Raw genomic sequence first — 11,837 nt, 5'->3', positions numbered from 1 at the left:
ACAGGTGGCCCCAGGGCCACTTTCGCTTGTTTCAGAGCGAACTTGGGGTGGGGAAGGCCCATGGAGGAAGGGTCGGCCCCCGGACCCTGCGGTCTCCTCGTCCCTAAAGTGGGCATGACACCCTCTGGGTGGGGAAGGCTGGGGCCTCGGGGGAGGGCGGCTGGGCGTACCAGTGGAGGTGGCCTCTGGGGCCAGGCCTGCCCCGGATGGGTGGGATCACCGCCCCGCGAGCCAGGCTGCAGATGGGGTTTCAGGATGGGGCGGGGACTTCCTGGGATTTGCCGTTAATCAGGGCCCTGGGCGGGGAAGTTCATCTGTGCCTCAGTCACACAGTGTGTCTCCGCCTGGGGAGAGGGGCACAGCGGTGTCCTGGCTGGGGTGGGGCCCTGGGGCCAGGCACAGGGGGCCTGGACGGGCCCTTCTTTCTCAGGCCTCAACCCTCCCCAGGGGTGAGAAGCCTGGTGGGCTCCAAAGGCCCTAGCAGCCCCCTGCAGAGCCCCTGCAGGGCCAGCCGGCCAGGAGGGTCCCAGGGCCCCCTTCTTCCCAGGGAGCTGCTCTGTGGCCTGGGGGGGTACCACATGTGAGGGGGGGCTTCCCTCTCCCCTCCCCCGTGCTCACGAGGGGCAGAGAATGGGCCTGGTTTGGGCTGGGTCCTGGGGTCTCGCCAGGACCCCACTTCCCATCTCAGGGCCTTGCGGGTTCCTCTGCTCCCCTGGGGACTTTGGTCCAGTCCCGGCTCAGGCAGTGGGTGTTCCTGAGTTGTCCTTGGTTTAACCCTCTTTTCCCCGCTCCGTCTCATGCGGGCCTGGGAGCAGAGGAAGGCCGAGAAGGGCCTCCTCACCCCACCTCTGCCTTGAACTCCACCGCGTGTCCACGTAGCAGCCACGCGTGTGCCCTGTGGTCACGCGAGCTGGCAGCTCCAGCCCGGGCGCCCCACGGGGAGGGCCCCCGGCGTCCACTGCCTCCCCCCGGGCCGCTCAGCTCTCCCGGGCACCCCACGGGAAGGCCCCCGGTGTCCACTGCCTCCCCCCGGGCCGCTCAGCTCTCCCAAGGGGAGGAAGCTTTCCTCAGCCAGCACCCTCGAAATCCAGTTTTCGGGGGACCCCTTCAAACTGAATCTCTCCTTCTGTGCCCGGCCTGAAAGGTGGCTCTGGGAATGGGCTCCAGCTCGGGGCCGGGGGACCAGGTTCCAGGCAGGAAGCGATGGCAGAGCTGGAGGAGGGCCTGAGGCCTGCGGCTCAGGGCAGGGGGAGGGTGGGGGGTGGATGACGATGTCAGTCCTCATGTTTGCGGGGCGGGGGGCGGGCGGAGCGGGATGGGAGGGGGTGAGCCTGCCGCCTGCGCCTGCCTTCCTGGCGCCTGCTCAGGCCTGTCCCGCCCGGGCCTTCCCAGAACCCGAGGCTGCGGTGCTGGGTCGGGGGTCTGTGCCGCTTGCCCTCATTCCAGCTGGGGCCTTCCGTGTGGTCCCCCACCCCACGCTGGGGCCGGAGGCAGACACAGGCAGGAGGGGTCCTCTCAGGCCTGCCCAGGGCCCCTCAGCAGACAGGGACGCTGTCCCCTTCCCTCACCCCAGGCCCAGCCGTTCCAAGGCGAGCCCTCACTTAGCACCTTCCTCAGGGTCCCAGACTCTCCCAGTACACGGCAGGCACTCACCACGTCCGTCCCAGGACTGGCTCTCGCCACTCCCTCCTCAGGTCTCCCACCCTGCTCTCGGCCCACAAGTCTCACCTGACTCCTGCCGTCTGCGCTGCCTGCCCACGGAAGCCCCTGCCGGACTCCCCACCAGGGTGGAAACTCTGGTCCCCAACTGTGCCTGGGACCGCAGGCACGGTCAGCCAGCGTGTGTCAAGTAGACAGATGGAACCGGGAAATCCTCGATGGGTGACGGGTCCAGTGGCGGGGTGGGAGGACGCAGAGTGACGGAGTGGAGGCCAGAGGAGCGGGACGCGGGCGCTGGTGAGTCTGTAGGTCTGTGCAGCCGCGTGGGGCGCAGGTGGTTGAGCGCACACTGCAGGCGAGGAGACGGGAGCGGCCGGTGGGCACCTGGGGGGGCCGGCTGTGGACGGAAGGTGGAAGGTTGCGTCTCTGCAGGATGAGCACGTATGGCGTTCTGAGCTGTCAGGAAGGTGCGAGAGTCCCAGGGGAAGACAAGCTTGGCCTGATCCATCCTGCGTGTGGAGAGCATGGCCGCGGCCCCTGCCTGGGCCGGGCGGGCCTTGCGCTGGGAGGCGGCCGCCGGCGTGAGTGCGGGGGTCCCGGGGAAGGAAGGGCCAGGAGGCCAGAGTCCCCGCCAGAGTCCACGGCCGGGAGCAGAGTTGGGGCAGGGAGGTGGTGAGTCGTCAGCCCAGGGTAGCCCAGCGCGGAGGAGCGCCCACGCCTGCCCAGTGGGCCCCGAGGATGTCCCCGCCGCTGCCGCTCCCAGCGGGTGCGAGGCCAAAGGATAACGTCACGTCTGCTGAGGGGGCGCCCCGGGGTCTGGCAGCAGGCGCAGTCCAGGGTCCCCGCCTCGACCCTGCCAGCCTCTGCTCCCTCAGGTTGCCCCAAGGTCACTGAGCAGGCAGGGCACCGTTTCCTTGGGCAGTCTCACCTGGTTTTCCCGAGTCCCTGGCCCCAGGCCAAGCCTGTCTCCCACTCTGGGCCTCTGGGGGGGCTTGTGAGGAGTCGGGCCAGGCTGGGTCACCTCTAGGGGCACGGGCTGTGACAGAAGGTGGGGGGTCAGAGCAGGACCAGAGGAGGCAGAGGCGGGTGCCCAGAATGCCAGGGTCCCACAGCAAGCCCTCTGCACCTTCCTGGACACTCTGGGAGGGACCCTCTGCCCGGTGCCCATTTTACAGGCCGGGCACTGGTAGAGCCAGGGACTGACTACCCATGGCTCCGGCTCCAGAGCCCCTGGATTGATGGGCTGGTTGCCTCCCAGCGTGGGCCAGCCTGGTCATCACCAACACCCTGGAGGGTGAGGGCTGTCTGCCTCCCGCCCTCCTCACTGCCATCACTAGCCCAGAGCCACTGGTCTCCACCAGCCGAGTGCAGGTGAGGCTGGGGGTGCACAGGCGGACACAGAAGCAGAAATGAACTCTCAGCCCCTCGAGGCCCCTCGCCACCCTGCCCATCCCTTGGTCACCGCACAAGGAGCCAGGGCCGTGGCTGCCCTGCCCACTGAGGCAGGGCTGAGCTGGGGTGGGAGATGCAGCCAGACGGGAGAAAGTGGGGCGTTCCAGGCAGACACTGGCCGCCGTCTCCACAGGAAGAGCCAGGCAGGCCGAGCGGGCAAATCTTATTAGCTGGTAGACTTCCGAAGCCCCATCGCCGAGTGCCCAGCGGCCTGCTCGTTCACGGCCCACTGTGTGCGCGCGCTGCCCTTGGGGCTGGGCCTCCCGCTGCCCCTCAGTGCCCTCGGCCAGGTCCTGGCCAGCCTGCGCCTCGCCCGGGCCCCGGTTCTCGCTCCCCGCCGAGAAGGCTGCTGGAGATGTGTGGGGGGCCCTGCCGCTCTGGAGCCAGGAGATGGCCTCTCCTGGGCAGCGTGGTCCAGGCCCCTCCTGACCCCAGGCCTTGGTGAACGGCCCACGGCCCTGACACGCTGGGCTCCTGCTGGCGCCCCCGCTCCAGGCTCTGGGTCAGCCCACCCCTGCAGCTCCCAGCTTGGAAGGCCCCCCAGGTCAGGGTACCGACCCCTCAGTGTCAGGCTTTGCGCCCAGCAGGTCCAAGCCCCCATTTCCCCATCTATAGAATGGAAATCATGACCGATGATGGCTACTCCCATCCATCCGGGCAGTGAATGGGCAGTGAGCCCTGTGCCACCGGGACCACCGTCACCCCAGAGGGGCCTGGCCCGCCCTCCCTCCTCCCCCCACCCCAGGCCCAGAGCAGAGCGGCTGCCAGCGGGGTCCCCATCTGGAAACGATTGTGCTCGTGGCCCCCAAAGATATAATTAAAATACATTGGGTTTTTATGCTGCTTCCTTGTCTGGGGAGGAATCCAGGCTGGGTATGAAACGGGATCGCTCTGACGTTGGGCCTGGAGCATCAGATTGTGTAGGGCCTGAATCAGAGCCCACAGGGGGGTTCTCGGAGGCCCGCCAGGCCAGGGCTTCACTGTGACCCTGCCCCTTGTCCCGTGGGGTCCTGTCCGCGTGAGGGCATCCTCTGTACCGGCTGCTCCCAGGCCCCAGGCAAGGAGCCTGCCCTCGCCGACAGGATGTCCTGCTGAGCGGTGGGCAGTGAGACCCCAGCTCCATCCTGTCCCCGCCAGGAGCACCCTTCCCTCCCGCTTCTTCATCCTCCAGGCTTCACCCCCTACCCCGGAAGCGACCCATCTGGGAGATTCGAGGGTCATCTTGTTCCCAAGGCTGGTGTGGCCCAGGGCGGATTTGGGGTGAGAGGAGGCCTCAGAGCTGTGCCCGCCTGGCCGAGGCCCGCTGCTCCCCCAGCCCAGGGGTCCAGGGGCTGAGAAGCGCCCAACGAACCCTCGGGTAGTGGTGGCCCCTGCTGGTGGAGCCCGAGGGGCAGGTGTGGGCTGGGCCCTGGGGGGCTCCTCCCCCTCCCTCAGGCTGGCTCCCCTCAGGGGCGCAAGGTAGCCACAGGCCCAGTCTCCGCCTGCCTCCCCCCTGGCCTGGGGATGGGGTGGAGGTGGCCCGGAGGATGCTGGAGAGCCTCGCCCAAAGCCTCTGCCATCACAGCCCCTCGGGGCGGGGGAGGAGCAAGGGCCGGAGAGGCTGCCCAGCTCCGGGCCCCCCAGAAACCTGGCCCCGGGACCGCCAGTGCGGGCGCCCAGGCTGGGTAACTGCCTGCTCAGCCACGCAATGGGCGACCGGCTGTGGCCTGGCTGTGGCCCCTGCCCTCCTGCCCCGAGGCTCTTCCCGTCGGGAAGAAGCCCCGGGGGCAGGTAGCACACTGGACCTCGTCCAAGCAGCGCAGGCTGGACGTGGCCGGCACGGGCCGTCGCTCCAGGTTTGGGGTGGGGCAGCGCACGGCCTGTGCGGCCGTGCCACCCGGCCCCTGACCCGGGGTTGTGCGGGCTCAGAGACCCTCAGTCACCGGCACCCATCTTGCTCCCAGCCCGCGTCCCCCAGTCCTGCGCCGGAGCCCGCGGCCTTGCGCCGGGGTCCCCACCGCCCTCCCAGCATCTCCATGGGCTGGGCCTGGAGGGCACTGTCTTGGCCGCCCAGCCCACACCGGGCCTCCCTGGCAAGTGGGGACGGAGTTTCTCGGGCTGCCGGGGGCTCCTGAGCAGGAAGTGCTTGAGCATTTCTGGGGGGGGCTCCTCTGAGAGCCCCCGGCAGGTGAGGGCTCGGCGAGGGGGTGCGGGCAGGGACTGGAGGCACAGCTGGCCTGCCCAGTGCTTGTCCCTGTCACCACCGCTGGCCTGGAGGGACCACACGAGCCCTCCCGCAGGTGGAGGTCAGGAGCCTGGGGACTTCAGTGTGAGGGTCCAGAGCCTGGCATGGAGGAGGGGACAGCTGGAGGGAGAAGCCCCGGCCTGGGCCCCAGAGCCACGTCGCCCGGTTCCCGGCGCCCTCCGCCTCCCACTTCGCCCAAGCTCAGCCCCCACCGAGTCCTCGCCCCCAGCCTCCCCCTGGCATCTGGCAAGTCCCAGGGCGCCTCCTCCAGGAAGTTGCCCTCGCTCAGCTGTCCCTGGCCAGGAGAGAGGCGTGTCAGCGGGGCCTGGTGGGGCGCCTGGGGCCAGACAAGCCTGGGCTCAGGGCGAGGGCGCATTCCTGCTTTCCTAGCCTGTGGAGAGGGGGTTCCCAGAAGCGCCGAGGAGGCCTGGCCGGCAGCCCGCGGGGAGAGCCCCTGGCGCTTCCTGCTCGGCAGGACGCAGGGCAACGGCAACCATAAGGCCTGCCCTCCTGGCCCTCCCTCCGCCCAGCGCTCGGGTGGCCTCCCCTCCGGGGTCCAGACCAGGCAAGGCAGCCCCCCGAGGCCTCTGCCCCCGGCACCGCGGGGCGCTGCGTCCTCGGGTGCCACGGAGCCTGTGCCCCCGCCCACCGTGCCCGCCAGCCGCCCCACCGCCCTCGGCTCCTTGGTCAGGGCCCTGCTTGGGTTGTCACTGCCCCCGCGTGAGGACGCGTGGGCTCGGGACCCCTCAGGAAGTGGAGGAAGGCGGGTGATGAGGCAGGGTGGGGACATGGCCACGCGACCTCGGGCAAGTCTCGTCCCCTGTGGGGGCGATGAGATCACTCTCCCGGCGGGCGAGCCAGCACCTGGCGCGGTGGGCACGTCGGGGCGGGCGCACACCTGGCCGCACCCGCCTGGCCCGGCGGCTCTCGGGCTGGGCGCGGCCTCCCCAGGGGACACGGCCACCCTCTTGGCGGTGGGCAGGCGGGGCTTCAGATACCGCCTTTAGGAGACAGGTCCCTGCCTGGCACGCCCGCCCCTCGGGGAAGCCCCCGGACACTGGGCCGGCCCACAGCGGGGCGCCCACCGGGAGAAGGGCTGAGTGGCCGGCCTGGGCCTCTTGGGCAGCGCGGGGTGGCCGGGCCTGGACGCCGAGCCTGCCGCCCTGGAGGGAGCCTTCGCACTCCTTGCCTTCTGCTCATGGGAAGTGAAGGGAACCCCTAAGCCCGCCTCCCGGGCCTTTGTGCTGCGGGGTCGTCGGTGGCTGCAGTGGGTGGGCTGGACCCTGGTGTGAGGCCGCCTTCCAGGCCCAAGGAGCCTGCAGGTCGTTGGCCCGTGACCTCCGTGCAGCGTGGAGAGGGTGAGGGGCAGTGCCGTGCCCGTCCAACCGCTCTCCAGGGCACAGGAGCTGCTGGGCCAGCTGGGGTGGGGGTGGCCTGCGCCCTGTGGTTGAGCCTGGCCAGCCGCCCTGCCCCGGGTGGAGGTAAGCCCACCCTGGCCCCTCTCCTGTGCTGCCTGCTGCTCGGGCCTTGGACACACCAGTGACCCTCTGCCCGCTGGCCTGCGTGGAGAGCAAGCACCCCAGGCCGGGAAGCCTGACAGAGGTGTGCAGGGACGGGGCGGGGCCGCTGTGAAGAAGCGGCTGGACCTCACTGGCTGCAGGGGTGCCTGGAACCCCCTGCCGCCATGATGCAGCTACTCCCCTTCCCCCTACTCTGTCCCCCCGCCGTGGCACCGTCACCCCCTCCCCGACACATTCCCTACCTGCTTGTCTATTCCTTCACTCTGCTCCCCCCACCCCGGCCCAGCCAGAAGGTCGGCTCCACCAGGACAGGGACTGGACCAGTCTGTCCCCCGCTGACCCCCAGGGCCTGGAAGAGTGCTTGGAACAGAGAAGGTGCTCAGCACATGTTTGTCATGTGAATAAAGGAACGAGTGGCCAAGAGTGGGAAGCAGCCTTGGGGTCTCAGGGTCCCACCCCTCACGGACTGTTGGCGACGACGGGCTTGGTGGCTGGTAGGGGTCTGGATGGGGGCCTACCCGGAGCTGACGGCCCCTGCCCCACCTCTCCCCCTGGGCCCTGGCAGGGGGCGGGCACGGCCTCGGCCTCGCTCTGGGCAGGTCACGAGGCGCCCTGGTGGGAGCCCCGGGGCCCCTTTGCTGCTGTATCACAGGCGGGAGGCCAAGACACTGCAGCCCAGCCAGGGGCACTGTCCTCGCTGGCCTTCACCCCGCCAGGCCCGGCACTCCAGGAGAGGGCGCCCTCTTGTGGGACGCCTCGGGCTCCCTGTGACCCCGGCGCTCTGCAGGACCCTCACCCTCCCTGCCTCAGACCCCTCCCTGGACTCTGCCCACGCAGTGGCTCCTGCCGGAACGCGCCCTCAGGCAGGCCCGGTCCAGACGGAGGGCGGGGTGTGTGGGGGGCAGAGAGCAGGCCAGGTGCTGTCCAGCCGCCCACCCGCAGACACCCAAGGCAGCCCCCTGCCCCACACAGGGGCGCTTCCTGCCAGGTCCAGCCCGGGCTCTGGGTCTCATGCTCGCGCCCCCGTCAGAATACCTGACGGTGCCCCTCCACACAGTCCCCCGGCCCCCATCTCCACCCTGAGCCAGGTGGGCCTGGTCAGCGCCCCTAACCCCCACTCAGGAGTGGACACCAGGGGTGGACAGAGGGGAGCCAGGGCACGAAAGGGGGACAGGGGAGGGACAGTCCTCCAGCACGACGGGGCGCTCAGAGGACAGCACCTGTGGGGACCTGGCTGCCACCACACCAGGCACAGCCTGGCTTGCTCATTCATTCGCCCCTTCACCCCTCCACTCCTCAGGCACACGTCACGTCATCCCGTCCGCTGCGGGCAGGAGCCCTGGAGCCGGGGAAGCTGAGGGAGGCTCTGGGTGCCCGTCCAGCCGCCCGTCCTCTCTACGAACACCCGAGTGCTGTGTAGCTGGTGCCCACCGCCAGGTCTGGGGTGGGGCAGTTTCTCCGTGGAGTCTGTTAGGCAAGTGAGGGCCACGAGTCTGGCACTCCGTGTGCCTGGATGGTGGGTGCGGCATCCACCCCACCGTGGTGTAGCCCAGAAAACCACCGGACAGGGACTGGGCTGGGGAGGAGGCAGCAGGGGCAGGGCCTGCCGTAGACGTTTTCACAGCCCCACCCGGGCTTGCCCAGACCCCCAGCGGTGATGCTGCCTGGGGTGGCCAGCCCCCCACCTGCCCTGGGCCGGGGCCCTGCCCGCTGGCCCCTCTGTAGTGGCTGGGCCTGCCCTCCATAAACTTGGGTACTGGGCCAGGCACACGGGTCTGAAGGACAGAGGAGGGGGGGGAGGGGAGGACAGGCACCCCCCAAAGCTGGGCAGGGCAATAAGGAGGCGGCCCCTCGACTCCCCACGGTGAGGGTCCGGGAGACCCGGGCTCAGGAGGGCAGGCTGGACGGAGCTGACGACGTGGTCAATGCTAGTCCGGAGTCTCAGGCCGGCCCCACAGCGCCCCCTGCAGGCCGCCTGCGCTCAACGGCTCCCAGGCGGCCACGACAGCCTGGGTCGGGGCTTGGGGGCGTCGTGGAACCTGGGGGTCAGGAGAGCCGGGCCAGGGGAGCACAGGGGGCCTGGGATCTGGGGCCGGGAGCCAGGGCTGGGAAGTGAATACCTGTCCCCACACGCCCAGCCCCGTAGGTGTGCCATCCGCCTCGCGGACACGGCCCAGCACAGCCCCGGAGAGCCTCAGCCGGGTCAGGGTGCCCCTGCCCTGACCTCGTGCAGCCCCTGCGGCCCGGCTGCTCCCCAGCATTCTCTGCCTCCCGGGCGGCCCCGGCTCTGCTGGGCCATCCCCGCTGGGACCTCCCGTAGGATGAGCCCGGCACACCCAGGGCGGCCCAAGGGGCCAGTGGGCGGGGCTCCGGGTTTGCATGCCCGGGTCACAAGGGCACACACGGGCGCAGATGCCACCCGTGGGTCCTTCCCAGAGGGCGGGGTGGCTGGCCTGAGAAAGACCTTCTGCACCCTTGCCTGGCCGTGCCGCAGCCCTATTTGCTAGGACTAGGAAGGGCCGAGGGGAGTTTGGGGTTCAGCCCTGGCTGGGGGTCACTGAGTGGAAGCGTCACCTGACTTTGGGGGAGGCTGTGGCTGGAGAGAGTCCGGGGGACCGGCAGGCGGGGGCACGGAGGGTGGGGCTCGGGGGGCAGCCCGGTGGTCCGTCTGCTCTGGCCAGTCCCCCGCGCTCCCATCCCCCCCGGGGACTCAGCCACGTGGCTGGCAGCCCCTGGCCACAGAGGGCCCAGGCGAAGCCCACTGAAAGGACCGAGACCAACCAGGGTGGCCCCAGGTGACCCTCTCGGGGGTAGGGGTGGGCGGTGGTGCCCCGCAGACCTGGGCTTCTTCATGGGGTGGGGCGCCAGCTCGCGGTGAGGACAGGCGGGCAGTGGGGGGCCTCGGGCTAGGCGGCCCCAGTGGTGGCGGGGGCCTTAGTCTGCGGTGCCGCCACAACAAAATACCACAGGCTGGGGGCCTGAAACAGCAGGCGTTCATTTCCTCATAGTCCTGGAGGCTGGAGGTTCAAGATCAGGGTGGCAGCCGGTTTGCTTCAGGGCGAGGCCCTGCTTCCTGGCCCGCAGATGGCCGCCTTCTCGCTGTGCCCTCACAGTGAGGGCGGAGAGGTCTGGTCTCTTCCTCTTCACGTAAGGACACTGGCCCCATCACGGGGACCAGCCCTGATCTTCCCCCACCTCCTGATTCCATCGCCTTGGGGTTAGGGCCTCCACACGTGAATTTTGGGGGAACACAAACATCTGTTCCTTAACAGTGGGGTTCCAGGTCCCCACCACACCGCGGGGAGGGGCTCGCTGACCCTGTGTCTGATAATTCTTCCCTCCCGCTCAGCAAGGAGGCCTGGGCCGCGGCCCCAGGACAGCTCCGTTTCCGCCGTCCCCGCCCTGGCAGGAGGCCCCTTGGCCCGCAGCGACGATGTGCAGGGGCGCAGGGGTGCGGAAGCCCAGGCCGCGGCTGCGTGCCCGACTCGGGTCATGTTTACCCTCGGGAGCCCAGTGCCAGGGCCCCCACCCGGCCTCGCAGCCCTAAGCTGACTCGGCCTCCAGGATAAACACCCATTCAGCCACACAAGGCCCCTTTGTCCAGGACGAGGCTCCTGGCCCAGGACGCTGCCCGGCGGCCCGTGTCCTCAGCGTGGCCAGCCGCCCCTTGTGGCCTTCTCTGGGCAGATGCCTGGCCTGGCTCAGAGGCCCCAGCTGGGGACGGGGCCCTGGGCGGCCCTTGGAGTGGCCAGAGAGGCCAGGCAGGCTGAGCTGGGTGCGGAGATTGCCCCTCCAGGCCCTGTCAGAGCAGCCCTGACCCCCCAAACAGCAGTGCGTCCCTGCAGCCGTGTGGCCACCATGCCCTCTCGGCCAGGCAAACCTGAGGGACGTAAGGACGCCGGGGAGCTGCAGCGGGGTGGCGGGTGGGCCCGGGAGCTGCAGGCCCCGTCCTGCCCCTTGCCCACCCAGGCCCCTGTGGCTCCTCCCAGGCAGAAGAGGGGCTGCCCACACCCGCATCCCGCTGCTGGCCACTGGTCCCTGTGAGCTCAGCGTCTTTATCTGTGAAGCGTCCTCCGCAGGCCTTGGTAGCTTCTCAGCTTCTCAACTCCCCCCGGGTGGGAGTGTGTCCCACTTCTTTCTGGGGTGGAAGTGAGATGGGGGTGCCTATCCGGGAGCAGGATGGGGGCCCCTGTGCTGAGGCAGGGGGTGAAATGGAGGTTCCTATGCAGAGAGGCGTGGCATGGGGTGGGAGTGGGGAAGGGGCTCCAGGGTGTGGGGGCAGCACACGGAGAGCAGGAGCCTGAGTCACTCTGGGGAGGGGGCCCAGCGTGCTGAGGAATCAGAGACCCCTGAGCAGAGAGGCCGGTCATCACGGGCAGCGGGCCTGCCTGCAGGAGGCTGAGAGGAGGCCGCTACGTAAGAAGAGCACGTATGCTTAGGCCTCGAGGGCCTCCAGCCTCCTTTCCGGAGGGCCCAGTCCTGGCGCTGGCCTGGGGGGGGCTGGTGGGGGGCCCCCGGAGCCAGTGCCCCAGCCACGCCTGGCTGGGTCGGGCGTGTCAAGGATGCTCCAAGTAGTGGCTTTTACGCAGAGGTGTTTCCGCAGAGGTTTATGCAGAGGCCCTGCGGCAAGGTCCTGCTGGCCCACCCAGGGGCTTGGCCCTGACGCCGGGAGCCACACGAGGACCGCGTGGGACTCGGGTTAGAAAATGACCCTCTGGCAGTTGTACTGAGAATGGGGGCAGTTGGGGGACCCAGAGGGGTCCCAGGAGGCCGGACAGGAGGTGCCACAGGGACAGGGGAGATGGTGGGGCTGGAGCACAGGGGGCCGTGGGGGGCCTGGAGCCTGGGCTCCTGCCTGGCCTTTTGTCACTCTGACGTGCTGAGGACAAATGCGCTGTGTGCCCCAGGGGCCCACGGAGGGGGCGCTCCTCAGTGGGACTGTCCTCAGGTTCCTGTCCCCGTGCTGCAGCCCATGGCCGGCA

This window comes from Stenella coeruleoalba (assembly GCF_951394435.1).
Source record: "Stenella coeruleoalba genome assembly, chromosome: 4".
Taxonomy (NCBI): Eukaryota; Metazoa; Chordata; class Mammalia; order Artiodactyla; family Delphinidae; genus Stenella; species Stenella coeruleoalba.
This window is presented reverse-complemented; position numbering follows the sequence as displayed.